Source organism: Bacillus rossius, chromosome 1 (genome assembly GCF_032445375.1).
Source record: "Bacillus rossius redtenbacheri isolate Brsri chromosome 1, Brsri_v3, whole genome shotgun sequence".
Taxonomy (NCBI): Eukaryota; Metazoa; Arthropoda; class Insecta; order Phasmatodea; family Bacillidae; genus Bacillus; species Bacillus rossius.
The window spans coordinates 184,549,125-184,565,500 of NC_086330.1; the positions used below are offsets into that span (position 1 = coordinate 184,549,125).

The following is a 16,376-nucleotide window of genomic DNA, read 5'->3' on the forward strand; positions in this document are numbered from 1 at the left end:
CCCCATTTTACCTACTGGTAGGTAACTGCTCCATGATGATGGCGACTATAATGTCGACCGAAACGTCGGTGAATTATTTTCGAAGGACACGGCTACAACCCAGAAGCCAAGCTTCTTCACTGTGATTCTTATTATTATAAAAACAAATAATTTCAAAGTGGCCATTTTTTTAATAAGTGACACAAGAATTTGTAAAAACAAAAGATGCACTTCTGCGAATTCTATGCACTTTGAAGCACTTAACGGAAGTTGCTTGAATAAACAAAGCAGTGTTTAACATAACTAAGAGCTCGCAAAATGTTAAGGAATACACCATCTTCAATTTTATGCCTTTGGTAATCATGTTACATAAACTAAACCGTCATGGTTAGATCACCTTAACCTTTCACATTTATATTGAAATTAATGTACGATCTTGACATTCATGACCTTGAAACTAAAAATAGAAAAAACCTTCTAGAAACCACAATAAAAATTAGGATTCTAAAACATATGCAATATTAAATGTCAAAAACTTTTAAGTCAGTCTTTTAAATAGTCTAACATAGAAATGACACATTGAAATTATTTTAAATTATTTTCCTAAATACTATAACAAATAAGCATTTTAGAAATTTCAAAAAAAAAACATGTAAGTAAATGTTTTACACGCTATTCATAATTTCAAATCTTGCGGGAAACACATGTAATTTATTTATTATATCATTTATAAATTAACTCAATTATTCAACAACTATGATAAAAAATAATACAGAGATAACATTTCGACACCAGAGACTTTGATCTGAATCACTAATGACTAACATAATGAATATTCTTATTACGTGAATTTACATTTACAAAAATTCTTGGAGATAATTGGTCGATAACAGAATACCTACACTGAAAATTTTTTTTTAAATAAAAATGTAAATTAAAGTTTGTTTTCATCAGTAGTATGTAAATGGGCATACTGGATCAGGGTTCAGGGTGTGGTCCCGGTGCCGGTGTCCGCCATCTTGGATTCTGACGTCACGGCGGCCATCTTGGATTGTGACGTCACGGCAGCCATCTTGGATAAGCGTAACGGGACACAACGTAACGGGACATAACGTAACGGGACAAGTAGATCACGGCGGCCATCTTCGATCCGCCATTTTTGATGACGTCATTGTGTTCTAGAAAATTCCGGTGATGTGTTTTCCGCCATTTTGAATGATGACGTCACCGTTGCAATTTTCGTTACGGCCGCGATCTTTAACTTTTTTATTTATTATCCGATTTTAACAAATTTTTTTTTAAAAATTATAAAAAAATTCACCTAATAAAATTTTAATAAATTATTAATAAAAAATTACTTTTTTGACACGGAGTTCAGAGTCCTCCGTTCGAACCCCGACAGAGGCAAAAAAAAATTAAAAAATGACGACCGATCCTTCCCCCGCGGTGGCTGGAGGCAGAATGACCCCCACCACTTTTACCAACACATATACGAACTTAAACCCCCCCTTTTTTTAATTTATTATTTTTCATCGTAATAACCTCCCCCCACCACTACTCTTGTATTTTTACACTCCCACCCCTACCCTCCTCCTCACCCCTATTCTACCTTTTAGAGTATAAATACCGGCCGCACTACCCGGGAAGCCTTCAGTTTTTGCCGTAGCTCCCAGCCTGAAGGAAAGACGATGTTTGCTTGTTGTGGGAGCGGAGCAAAGATCTTGACGGCCATCTTAGCATATGGTAAAGTGCGCAGGCTTGCGGCACTGGATAAGGAGACGGAGTTACCTTATCTACCAAAGGAGTTTTTCCTGGTCTACGTCCCGTACGAGATAAGATACGTCTACAAGTTCCTGCCGGTGTACCTGCAGCTAGACCCAGACATCCAAGACTGTCTACCATGCACCGAGTGCGACAAGGATATGTCGTCCGTGTCCGACACGCCGCATATGAAATCGCGGTGCAAGAAGCGACGAGATGCGTGGCAGCGGCAGCAGCAGCCTAGCTCCTGAGTGCCAGGGGTCACAGCTGCAAGCATCCAGACGTCCCGGTCTCCGTCAAGGCCAGCCTCACAGCCTTGTAGTGTCAGCTCTCCGGCCTCGCAGCGCCATCCTCGCAGAGCCAGCTCTTAGTCACGTCACTCCAGCCTCGCCGTATGTGTAACTGTGAGTAAAGACAATATGACACTCTTTCTTGTCAACGTCCAGTGACTTACGTCCCAAAAGGGACCTGTAGTGAAGCAACTGTCCGTGACGTCCGTCATTGGCGGTGACGAAGTCAAGACTAGCGAATACATCTTTAAACCACCGTGTGACTGGACTAAGCTAGACAGATTCTCTCAACGCGAGAACCGTCGTCTAACCTATGAAGTGAACGGACTCTCGTGGAATGAAGGTGATGTGGACTATGAACAACTTACATCCGTGCTACGTGATCTCGTCGAGCCGGAAGACGACGCTGTTTACGTCCGTGGTAATGAACAGAAACGTATTGTGAGTGATTTGTGTAGTGCCAATTTAATTGACCTACGTAAACAAGGCAACTGTCCTGACTTCAACAAACTGTTAAAGATGTACGAAAACCAAATTGAAAAGTGTGATAAATTTTATAATGGTTTCCACTGTGCACATTGTAATAGTCAGTTACTGAAGCTGTGGCTCTATGAACATCCTTATTACTACAGTGATGTTTAATTTTTTTTATTCCTTATTGCAATTGTAAATAATGTTTCCAATGTCATCGACTGATGTGAGGGGTGATGGAATTATGTAAATAATGTTTCCAATGTCATCGACTGATGTGAGGGGTGATGGAATTATGTAAATAAAATATATATAAACCAATGTATTTATCTGTTTTCTTTTCACCTTAATTTCATTGTATTTTTTTTGTAAAGTCTATTACTTATTCTCTTTCGGAAAAAATTAAAATATAATAATCACTATTACTGTTTCCAACAATTTTCATTCCAAACATACATTATAAAAAAAAATTTCTCAAGAAAAAATAAATCAGCAAATAAAAAAACAAGGGTATTAATTAGTATTATAGAAATAAAACTCAAAAAAAATTTTTACAGATATATATATTTTCGTTAACATATACATTTAATTATATCCATATTTTATTTGACATGTATGCATGTGTGTAGATTTCGCAGGTCTCTTCCTCTCTCTCCCAGCAGCCCACGCTCGCTCCGTCGTCTCTCTCCATCTCACCAGCTCCCCGCCCCACACCGAATCTCTCTCCATCTCAGCAACTGCTCACCTGCTAAATACTTAAACAGAATATTAGTCATTTAAACAAAAAGCTTGCATCGCAGCTCTCTGTGTTCGGAACGGGCTGGAGACCGACACCGCTAAACAGGCTGGTCGCGCACAAGCCCCTTGCCTCCATATGCAATATACGTCACATATGTAGTCAAGTACTTATGAACAACGTCTCTATTTAGCCGTGGCCCATTACAACGATGCAAGCCTACCAGAAAGAACTACCATATGATACAATGACACAAAGCACGTGCTTAAACTAGCATATGAACACATAGCAACGCTGAAATTGTCCAGTAACAACGATGTATCAACGCCGAAATCTTGCATGTCATCGACTGTAGAACCCAGCGACGTAACAGTCCAGCGGTGACACACAACGCCGAAATCTTGCATGCCAACGACTGTGGAACCCAGCGGCGTAACAGTCCAGCGGTGACACACAACGCCGAAATCATGCATGCCAACGACTGTGGAACCCAGCGACGTAACAGTCCAGCGTTGACACACAACGCCGAAATCTTGCATGACAACGACTGCGGAACCCAGCGGCGTAACAGTCCAGCGTTGACACACAACGCCGAAATCTTGCATGACAACGACTGCGGAACCCAGCGGCGTAACAGTCCAGTGATGACACCATCGACATGACACCATTGATGTAAGGAGCCCAACGTCATGACCCCATCGATGATAGGAGCCCATCGTAGTGACCCCATCAACATGACACCATCGATGTTAGGAGCCCATCGGCTTGACACCATCGGCGTAAGGAGCCCATCGATGCATAAAAAAAACGCATTGGTGTAAAAAAAAGCATTGGTGTAAAAAAACGCAAGAGTGTAAAACGTATGAGTGTAAAACGCATCGGTGTAAAACGCATGAGTGTAAAACGCATCAGTGTAAAGCGCCTCAGTGTAAAACTCATCAGTGTAAAACGCACGAGTGTAAAAAAACGTATCTGTGTAAAAAAACGCATCAGTGTAAAAAAAATTCTTGCATCACAAACCAACGTAGGTGCATAAAACCACCACTTCCATCCCAACCAACCAACCAAGAAAATGCAGCACCACAAAAACATCGTAGGTGCAAAACACCACCACTGCCATCCCAACCAACCAACCAAGAAAATGCAGCACCACAAATTAACGTAGGTGCATAAAACCACCACTTCCAACCCAACCAACCAACCAAAAAACGCAGCACCACAAAAACTTCGTAGGTGCATAAAACCACCACTTCCATCCCAACCAACCAACCAAGAGAGCGCAGCACCACAAAAACATCGTAGGTGCAAAACACCACCACTTCCAACCCAACCATCCAAAAAACGCAGCACCACAAAACAACGTAGGTCCATAAAACCACCACTTCCAACCCAACCAACCAACCAACCAACCAAAAAACGCAGCACCACAAAAACATCGTAGGTGCATAAAACCACCACTTCCAACCCAACCAACCAACCAAAAAACGCAGCACCACAAAACAACGTAGGTGCAAAACACCACCACTTCCAACCCAACCAACCAACCAAAAAACGCAGCACCACAAAAAAACGTAGGTGCATAAAACCACCACTTCCATCCCAACCAACCAACCAAAAAACGTAGCATCGCAAACAATGAGGATGCTTAAAACCAACCAACCAACCAAGAGAGCACAGCACCACAAATTAACGTAGGTGCATAAAACCACCACTTCCAACCCAACCAACCAACCAACCAAAAAACGCAGCACCACAAAACAACGTAGGTGCATAAAACCACCACTTCCAACCCAACCAACCAACCAAATAAGCACCATGAAACAGTGTGTAGGTGCATGAACAAAACGAATCGCACCACGAAACAGCATGTGTGTGGGTGAATGAACAAAACAAACTCCACCGCGAAACAGTGTGGAGTGCAAGAAATCAAGGAAAAATAGCACCAGAAGACCAAAAATCTAGGTGTAAAAAAACAAACAAAAAAAAGCACCATGAAAGAGTGTGGGTGCAACATAATTACAACGAGCGGACTCAGGAAACCAACGATGAAAAATCCATCGACGAAGGCTATGTACACCAAATCATCAGAGACATGGGTGGCTACCAACTGGCAAACACTAGTCCCACACTCGTACATTGCGGTACATATTCCTGAAGGGCCTTCTCGGCTACCGTAGCGGCTCGGGGCCCACGAAGTCCCCACCGTGCTTCACCCCTACAGAGAATACTGCGCGAAACGTACGAGTACAGACACCAGTTTCAACATTTCATGTTATTTGTTCAGTTGCTTTTTTCGTGGAAGGAAAAAAATTCATTTTTCCATAAATACTGCGGTATGGTTAAAATAACATTAACCATTGTATCCATATGGTAATGTGTGTATACCATCATCGCATATTATGCGTTTATCATCGTGCCATGAGAGTGATATTTTATTCGAGCATTCTGTGTATAATGTCATTTGGTGCGACCGTATGGACCGGACTTGCGCGCGCTTTGTTGCGTGTTCCTCCAGGACCTCGAGGAAATCTTCAAATGTAATTTTATTTTTTACCACGCACTTTTGTATTCCTTTTGCTCTCTTTGTAATCGTTTCCCCATATCTGTATGTATATAGCTTTGCTCGGAGGCCGACAAACTCCTCCATCGTCACCCCATTGCACTCGTCCTTGAATTTGCCCACCACTTTTTTATTGGTGGGCGAGTAGCAGGGGTGACCAATGGGATACGCGCTCGTGTCAAACACGCTCATGAGCGCAGAGTCGTCGGCCAGGTCCTGGTAGAAATTGCGCGACTTGATTTCGTAGATGAAACTGTCCGTATCCATGTACGCCAGCGAAATGTTGTCCTTATATCTTGTCTTCATCACATCATAGTGGAAATTATACATGAGCGTTTTGGACAAGTCCAGGACCGAGAACCCCGCATATATAGGGCGGTCAAGATATATTTTCTCATGTTGGAGTTTTATTAACGATAGGTCTTCGTCCAAAATGGTTCGGTCCTGGAACGCTGGCTTGGCAATCACTTTTCGGAGCCTTGTCTCGCTGCATACGAGCTCCATACGCTGCCGCTTGAATTTATTTTCCATGAGCTTGCCAAAGCAGGAGTTATTTGCCAGCTTGAAGAATTCCTTCTCGAAATCATTTGTAGCATGTTGTCTCATAATCGTATTTTTTTCAATATAGGACTTCATCCACGCACGCTGCTCAAATTGAAGTACTCTATGAATTTTCTTTATTTGCAGTCCGTGCTGGAGAGCTTGCTTCAGGTTTCTATAATGAATGATGTAATTTTCCTTATGCTCGAGAGTTGTCATTAATTTAGTTTGTCTCGAGCCGGGCGGGCACTTGTTGACGGGCAGGAACGGCAGGTCCTTATGTTCCTCGTGGAGGGCAGACGGATACTCTACATCAACTTCTAGGATGTACCACATCCGCCCCTCGTCAGGTATCGTCATCACGTCGATATCAGCGCCCACCCACCTGAAGCTTCTGACTGGCAGCGGCAGCGACATGGCCCATCCGTAGAGGTTGTTGGCATCCAGATAGAGTATGTGCTTCGATGACTGGCTGGGATCGTAGGTGCGGGGAAGGCAGACATTGTTGGCCTTACAGTGACGCTTCACCACTTGTGCCACCCCACCCCTGATCCCAGCCTCGATGAACATATACATATCATAATCGGTTATAAGCTCTAGTCGTACCTGCGTCTGTTTCAACATGGCGTCGAACGTGAACCCTGGGGAGCTGACGTAGTGGCTGCAGTCAAGCCCGTACGTGTCGAGACAGAGCTGACGAAAGTTCTCGAAAACGTCTGCAAGAAGCAGCACGTCCGTCTTTAAATATACGTCGCTGTACTCGCCCAGGGTCACACAGCCGAACTTGTTCCACACTGTCTGCGCATGCTGATAATCCTCTTCACTGATATGGCTGTCATTTAACATATTGTAAAAATCTTCCTTTGCAGGCAGTTGTGGCTCGTCCAGTTTCTCCCAGCTGGAAACATAATCATAGGGGAATATACCCTTTCTCGTGACGAGGGACATTTCTTCTGGTGTGAAATATTTCGAAGTCTCTTTGAATTTGTCGGCTGGCAGGTACGACGCAAGGGACGCCAAACTTCGTGCCATGAACCTTAATGTGTCGATAAACTGTACGGAGAATTTGTTGCCCAGACTTTTCGAAAATGTTATCATTTTTTCCTGCGTGTGGGGGATTATGAATATTTCCTTGTTGTCGTAGCCCAGTTTCTTGATGATAAACTTCTCGTCGTAGCTGAGGTTGTGGAAGTACACAACAAGCTTCTTGGGCCGCCTGCGCAGAAGATTACAGCTGTTGCAGGCGGCACCAAGGTACTTTCCACTGAAGTGGTCTTGGTCCTTGACTTTATAATTTTCCATGGTAAATACTGTATTACAGTAGCAGCACTGTTGGGCTGCGGCGAATCTGGCATTCTCTTGAGCCGTCAGCGGCGTCATGGGCAGGCTGGTCTGGTATATTTCCTTCACCTGATTCCCAATATCGACTATGTCCTCCACGAATTTTGCTTCAGCATCGGGCCCCCTGTATAGCATCGGCTCTTGTGGCAGCGAGGCGGTGAGCGTGGCTGGGATCACGCTATTGTCGACCTTTACATATATGCAATAACTGTATGCTTCATGTTTTTGATATGCATAGGTGCCTGATTGCTGGGGGTCCGGCTGGCATGATGAGATGGGTACTAGCAGGGCTTCAAAATCCGCATAAACGACGATGGGCATCTTTGTCATGTGGTGGTAATTTTTAAACTCCATGACAGGTGGCTTGCCGTTCTTGTCAGCTTTAGGCATCTCGACGCGCACGGGAGCATGGGTGTTGCAGAACTTTCTGTGCGCGTCGAGACACTGCTGCCCTGTCAGCCCTGAATCTCGTGTCAAGTCGTGATAGTACGTGAAGCATCTCTTGCAGACATGTATTTTTTCTTTGTGGGCAGTGATCTGAGGCCTGACGAGTCTTGAGAAGTTCTTAATATAGCAGAAATGAGAGTTACTATCTTCGTTCGACAGAAGCAGGAGGTCGAAATGATGTTGCTTTTCCTCTTTCCCCACACGCACTGGCGCAATCTTGTCGTTCTCGTCAATGTTGTAGACGTTGACAGACACTTCTTTGTTGTTTCGCTCAAACACTTTGATTTGGTGGAGGGGGGTAGGGAACTCCAATCCTGAAAAATCAAATTTTCCCTCCAGGTCGTGGTAGCGCTTGTCCACACGTTGAGGACTCACCCCCTCCACGTACCGCGCCAGTATGGCCCACTTGAAGCATTCGCTGTCTTCCAGGTTCATGGGATTTATACATGCTTCTCGGTTCTTGATGACAGCAGGCAGATCAATGTAGGAGGAGACTCGAAGAGGAACTAGCTTGTTGAAACGGAGCTGAATTTTCTTTACTGCAGACAGAGTCCACCCCGAGCCTTTACTGACATATTCGTCCTCCTCCCTACATATTTTCGCAATACATTCTGTTACTGCCTCTTCAATGTCGCTCTCTTCGTAGATGGGTACATTCTTCGTCTTGAACGCCCTCTTGTCTACACCTTCATCGAAGAGAGCGGGCTTGGCATAATCGCATTCAAGCCATACATTGAACTTCACTGGGCCATTTTCACGTACTTCCTGGGAAATGCGATTGATCAAGTTATTTTTCATTTCTCCCAGGTACGTGCAAATGTCTTTGGTCGCACCATTGTTGACTGCCACTAAGGTCTTTAGGTTGCGGCGGAATGCAGTCTCCGCCTCAACGAACCCGGAACCACCTGCCTCCAAGTCAACCTGAGCCTTATCAGACGCTTGCGCCTCCAAGTCTCGCTGTGCCTGGTCGGGCACACTCGCCACGTATTGCGGACGAGTGCTGGGGCCGGGCTGTTGCAGGCCGGAGGTCACGTCTACGCACCGTCTCTTGGGAGCCAGGCCCTTGCACGTCTTGATGTGCGTCAATAGATTGTCTTTGCGGGTAAACTCGCCCTGGCATGTAGTGCATGTAAATGCAATGCGCTCAGGGTTGAACAGGCACTGGCTCTTCTCGTGGCGTCTGGCATCATGGCTATATTTGAATTGCTGCCCGCAGTGAATGCACCTCGAGCCTGTGCTGTGCTCGACGGTGCCCTCACACGTTCTCATATGGCGGGCCAAACTGTCCTTGCGGCTTATTGTCATACCGCAGATATGACATTGGCTTGTTGTATTACAGCCAGGATTAGCTGCGCAGATGCGCTCATGCCGTCTGGCACTACGGCTAGCGGAAAACAATTTGCCACAGAAAGCACACCCATTCCCTGGTGACGGTGCACATACCTGAGATGACACAAGCTGGCAGGCTCCCGATGTCGAGGGCTGGACGGCTCCCGATGTCGAGGGCTGGAGGGCTCCCGATGTCGAGGGCTGGACGGTTCCCGATGTCGAGGGCTGGACGGTTCCCGATGTCGAGGGCTGGATGGCTCCCGATGTCGAGGGCTGGCCGGCTGCCACGGGAACACCAGACGCGGTCGTCTTCATGATGAAGTCTGTAACACGGGCGGAAAATTATAGCAACAAGAACATCATAATTATCACACACACACAAATAAACGTGCATAAATACAACCACGAGTGCACACACACACACACACACAAATAAACGTGCATAAATACAACCACGAGCGCACACATACACACAAACAAAATACACATGCATAAATACAACCACACCTACACACAAACAAAATACACTTGCATAAAGACAGCTACACGCACGCAGAAACAACTACACACGCATTAAAAAAATTAAATTCCACTTACCAGAAGAACACAGGAACGACTCTGTGTGTACTGCACGCACGCACAACGAGGAGGGCTGGAACGTCGTACAGCACACTGTAACCTGTAACATAGAAAAGAGACCACCTGGCTTAGCACTCGAAATTTTCTTTTTCAAAACAGCGCAAAGACACTGACGTCAATATTTTATGTTTTATGTACTGACCGGAATCGAAGAGGAACGGTGCAGGACTCCAGAGGGCAGACAGGCGTTCTCCAAGCGGATCACACTGGGGAGTAGCTCGACGCAAGGAGAAGCACTGAATACCTGCAACACATAAAATATTTTTTTACGAGATATACTACAATAGTAATTTACTCGTATTTCTTTGGTATATTTTTGTATTTTGTTTTTTTTTTTTTTAATTTTTTTCTATTTGATTATGAAACAAATTTATTTTTCTATTTGATTATGATAGCAAGTGCGCGTGCATCTGTTATTTTTTTTTGGGCCAGGCGAGGGGACAGGCAGGACGACTTGAGCGCTCCATGCGGCGGTGCGCGGTAAATAGCCAGACGTAAGCCGCACGGCACGGCGGAAACATCGCTCCGTGCACGGGGTGGCCAGGGAGCGCGGGGGGTCGGTAGGGTACACACGCGGCGAGGATGATGAGGGGGGGGGGGGGGGGGGACAGTCCGTCCAGGAGGAGGGAGGGGAGCGCACCATTGGTGGGGGGCTGAAGCAGGTAGGGGGGGTGGGGACACGCTCTGCGCGCGCTGCCCCGTCGGTAGGACACGGGTGTGCACGACATCCATCTTGTTTCGAGCTAAGTCGATCATGCATGAATAATAACTAACATGTATGCCAGGGGAAAAACAAATTATTACAAGAAGAAATATACTGCAACTGATGGCACTAATGATTTAGACTGAAAAAATTGTAATAATCACGAGTGTAAAATATTAATACTGAAACTAACGAACGCAGGCTCTAAACAGTTCCACTCGCACACATCATCTAGGCAGTACCAATCTTAGACATGAAAAATACACCCGAAAAAATTACGGGACGGAAATTGTAATAATTTCTGAAACTTATTTTTTTTGGAAAACAGACGATTACTATGTCTAGTGCGTACTTTTATTTTCCTACGCTCTCTCTGCCGGCCAGCTGGCCGGGGAGCCGGCGGGCGGTTCGTCAGTCGTGCGCGCTCGCTCGTATCACCACGTCACGTACTAGCTGGCTCAGCAGCGGCCTTCACCCAGTGGCCAGCTGTTAGGCTTGCTGACTGAGTGAAGGACGCAGCGAAGGCATACACACACGCGAAACCGTAATGTTAAAATAAAAAAAAATACAGTTCAAAACAATTTCAAAGTTAAAATTTACGAAAAAATTTCAAAGTTGAAAACGTTCGGAAAAATTTCAAAGTTAAAAACGTTCGGAAAAATTTCAAAGTTAAAATTTACGAAAAAAATTTCAAAGTTGAAAAAGTTCGGAAAAATTTCAAAGTTAAAAACGTTCGGAAAAATTTCAAAGTTAAAATTTACGAAAAAAATTTCAAAGTTAAAAACGTTCGGAAAAATTTCAGAGTTGAAAACGTTCGGAAAAATTTCAAAGTTAAAATTTACGAAAAAATTTCAAAGTTAAAATTTACGTCAAAATTTTCAAAGTTAAGATTTACGGAGAAGTTGTACTTACCAAGCTGCTGGAGTTGTAGAGACGGGAAGTAAAGCTGGAGAACTCGAACGCGATCATACGACGACGGCGGCAAGACCAAAAGTAAAGCCTCCGACGTCTCACACGGCAATTTATAGGTAAATTCCCCCCTTGGTCAAAGACTCTAGCCAATCAGAAACCGCGAAAACTGCAGCATGGTCAGCACTATTTTGAATTAATGGGAGGGATGAGGGAAAAGTGGGAGGAGCGAATGTTGCGGGAATCAGGAGGGGGGCAGGAAATGTTGACTGTTTGGTGGAGGGGATACTCACTAGCCAATCAGAATCATTCAGCTCCTGGCAGCTGGAAGAGTTGCCACGTGAATCGCCATGCTCCAGAAGAAATATTTACCAACTTATTGAAAATTTATATATTATGACACTTTATAGATTAGGTTATTTTCATCACTTTCATATTTAAATAATTTACTGAAAAATATCATTTGTTTTTAATTTTATGATTACTTTTTCAATCCCAAATTATTAATTTATAAACGGAAGGGGAAATAAAAAGTCATTACAATAGTTTTTAATTTTTTTTTATTACTTCAAAACATCTAACAAGGCAGAGAGTACAGAACACAGGGCGGTGCGAATGGTTTTTACAGAATCAAATTCGTAACAGTCCGTGGCATTATCACTGTAGATCTGCGGCGTATCGACGCTCAATCCACGTTTCTTGATGCTTCGGCGCCGAGTTGTCGGTTCGAGTCTGGGAGAGGGCCGACGACGAGTCCTAGTCTTGAGTTCAGGTCTGGACATGTCGCTGCGCTTCGAAGCGACGAGTTTGGACAGGTCGCTGCGTCTCGTAGACTCGGGTTTGGACTGCTCACTGCAGCCCGGGGTGCCAGGGTCGATACCGCTACAGTCTTCTGGCGTGCGGTCGGATGCGTGTAGAGTTGTACCGAGAATTTCCTCCTTGGTGCATGGAAGAACGGATGTTGGTCTGAGGTTAAACACGACGCACTTTTCCGCTCCGCAACAGTTTATTTGTTGTTGTGATGGCTCATAACTGCGTGGCGAATGGACCATTAGGAAATGCAAGACTCCGCCGTAACATATTTCCGTATATGTGCGTAAATTTTCTTCTTCGTCCAGGAAACTGTATTCAATACAGCTGTAGTCTGGTTTCGCACTCAGGTACTCGGTTTCCGGCTGGAATGGCGTCATCGTGTCCGAATGTAAACTGATTGATAGAGCTCAATTTTCGAGCTATTTATACTAAAATTACAATTCAGGTGTGCCAATATTTGGCAAAAAATATCGTGTTTGCCAATATTAAAAAAAAATAAGTTATTCGCACTGCTGCGCGTGCCATTTCTGCATTAGCCGCGAGTTTGTGCAGGCACAGACACGTTCAAACTTGTCGCTTGGATGCTTAGCTTCGTACATTGAACAGATTTTGCGCAGGGCAGGACAGCCGTAGTCGGTCTGTATATCTACGATTTCAGCTGCTCCGACGTCACACAGTTCTCGTAGCCATTTCTTCTGTTCAGGTCCGGCGACGTAGATTATTTCGTTTTGCAGTAGTAAATCTTGAAGTGTGTTTTTTACTTGGTGGTACGGAATTTTTCCTTCGTCCCACTCTAGTCAGTGATAATATTTACATAGCCATTCGTTCGACCGTTTACTTTTTTCGTCTAGTAGTTTCCAAGGATACGGGGGTCGGAAGCTGCGGGTTCGAGTCCGGCCGTCGTGAGTGACGGCAATTTCCTTGAGCACGAATCCATTTTGGCTCTGGAACCCCTGCATGTTACAGTACATCCTGAAACCAACTGATGATGGGACGGTACATGCAGACGTATTTATATCTAGTTCAATATTTTCACGAGACCTGAAAACGCGTCGTAATTAATTACTCTGTCGTGTAGGATTAGACAGAACGCCGTTGTGAGTGGCGGTACGTCATCTTTCGTGGAAATTTCCAATCGGCAATCAATCATAGAACTGCGAATCGATTCGTCTTGTTTGCTCACGTCAAATACGATTAGCGGAGCTAATGTTTAATAGGTGTCTGGACTCAAGATCGGGTGCGATTCTCGTCCATGGAAAGATTGGAACTGCGTGTACATGTGATACGACAAGGAAATACCACCATTTTCAAAATCAATGTTCATGTCCACGTAGGGTAACTTTCGCTGTTTAAAAATAATTTTACATTTTCCATAAAACAGTGGTCAAACACCGATCTGTCGGTCTTGAGGTTCATTTGTCTGTATGTCTGCAAAGCTAATATTATATATCTAGGTTTTTCCGTACTGCTCGACGTCTTGACGACCCAGTGATTGCGTCTATTCTGGGTCAGTAAGGGGCACGTTACGAGATTCCAGCTCCTGAACGCAATTTCGACCGTCTTGTCCTTTTTGACGTAACTTAAAAGTCTGATTCTTTCCTTCGTGCTGACGGTTATGTGCGGAACAAACCACTCGGTGCTCGTGACGGTGACTGCGACCGGTTGGGGGTCGTTCCCGGGTGCTCCCACGACGGCATTCAGGTGCGATGTCGCTAGAATTAACACGAGTTCTTGGCGGGCTTGAATTAATATTTTCTTGTAATCCTCCGCGAAGCCGAGAAGCATCGACAGCGGTATGCTAACTTCGAATTTTCCAGATTCGTAGATGGGAATTTTGAAATCGGGTTCCATTCCAAAACCTGCGATTTTGGTTGCGCTCAGGTCGTTCGGTGTTACAGACAGGTAATTTTTCATCGTGGCGGTAATGCCCAAGTCCCACGATTCATCGATCGCAATATTATTCAATTCGAAAATAACTCGTTCGAATAAATGCAATATTCCGTTTCGACCGAAGTATGCAGTTGTAGGATGTGATCCGTCCACCTTTGTCAGCGTGCCTCTTATACGAATAAACGACTGGCAGGGTAGAGTATAAACGTCTTGTTTCTGTACCGGGATGCGTATTTCCCTACCGGGCATGTACGGCCCTTTAAGGTAGGGTGCGTAGCAGTGATATTCAAATTTATTTACATCGTCGCTAAACTGAGCTTTTTCTGACACGTTTAAATAATCTTCCATGCTTGTGAACTTTGTAGCCTAAACTGCGGAGATACTTAACGTTAAGAGGTGTTAACGCGCCGCGGCCTCGCAACAGACTGGTCCTGGGTTCGTGTCGCTTCTTTGATTTATAGGTCTTGAAAATCAGTCCCATCGCTTCAAGTGCAGACGCAGTGTAATTTCTTCGTTTCTAAAATTTACTAGTTTATCGTTTTGATCGACAATGTCCACTACCACTTCGTGTACTGTTTTGGCGAGCACAGGGGCGTAAATGATACTTTGCGGTACTTCGACCAGTTTATATCCGGGCGGGGCCGTTGGCGAAAACTCGTGTAGCATGTTGTTTAGTCGTCCGTTGAGGTACGTTCCACTTGCCAAATTACAGTTTATGCGTATTACATTTGTCGACATGATATTTACAGGTCGTGTGGAGACGTGCAAGTTCTTGGCTGCGTATATTTTCGGTTCGAATCCGAGCATGGTACCTATAGTGCCAGGTTTCGTAAAGTCGACATTTTCACTGCAGTAAAGTTCGCACTGTAGCGTGTTTGGATTATCTCGCAATTCAAAAATTGTGTTTGGAGACAGGGCTTGCTTGATGTAATTTGTAATATCGCTCAACTCGTATGCGCCGGTAGGTATGACAACTTCCCGAGCTGATGTTCCATCACTTTTCAAGAAGCACATTTTGCAGTTTTCCTCGTCGATATTAGGTATGGCATTATACGTTTGAAAATCTACGAGTCCGATGCTCCATTCTCCGACTAAATCCAGAGGCGGGTAGAATGTGGCTCGTAGCTGCGAGCTACGACCTGTCAATATGAGTGTTACAGACATGACTGATTGATTTTCGCTACTGTACGTTTATTTTATATACGAAAAAAAAATACTTGTTTTTCATACTTCATATTTGGTCAGAAATCTCAAGCACAAGTGTCCGCAATTTGTTTGATTAGGCTTCTGTTCCGTTTCGTAATTGTAAAACATCGTAGTGGTCCGGCCCAGGTACTGTCGCAGTTCGGGCGGAGGGCGTAGATTACCGAAACTGTCATAGTAAGTTGCTTTTTTTCCCGTCTTTACATAGGCCACCCAGTGCGTGCCGCGACCCGACGACGTGTCTAAATTAATTATGGCGCGCTCACGTGTGTTTGGCTTGCTGGGCAAAGTGTCTCGCATAAACACGCCACGGAAGTTTGGTATTTTAAGTTTGCGTGCGTACTTTATTAAATCTACGTTGGTGAGCGGTCGTTTCGGCAGGGAACTTAGGATTTTCTCTTTACTCGTTTCTTTTTCATGCCTCGACCTGCCTTGTGAGGTCGTAAGTAGAGTCCTGCGCCGTTTATTTAACCGATGGCAATGGCTTCCATGCTTGAATTATGTCTACGTGCTTCCTCCAACTGCTTTCGCTGGTTCTTGCTAGTGTTGACCGCTCTAGCGATATTTGCCGCGGCAGCTGCGATCCCGCCTAGTGCACCTATAGCAGGCACCAGCAGCGGTAGAAATCCGCCCTTTTTCTTATTGGATCTTTGTATCTTGCGCTTCTTGGTCTTGCGAGACCTGGTCCGGCGACGAGCACCCATTCCTAATTTCGTCTTTGCCTTCATGATTTTAGATACGCTCCAGGCCGCGATTTTCTCTCCT

The 16,376-nt window shown here is 44.7% G+C and overlaps 1 long non-coding RNA gene across 1 annotated transcript; it reads right to left on the minus strand.

Moving 5' to 3' along the window:
• Nucleotides 1-10,053: 10,053 nt before the first annotated feature.
• Nucleotides 10,054-11,767, minus strand: LOC134529708 (uncharacterized). The gene is made up of 3 exons (XR_010074677.1): nt 11,709-11,767; nt 10,236-10,337; nt 10,054-10,133 (listed from the first exon to the last, which is right to left on the minus strand). It is a non-coding gene; the product is annotated as an uncharacterized LOC134529708 (long non-coding RNA).
• Between the last annotated feature and the right edge of the window lie 4,609 nt (nt 11,768-16,376).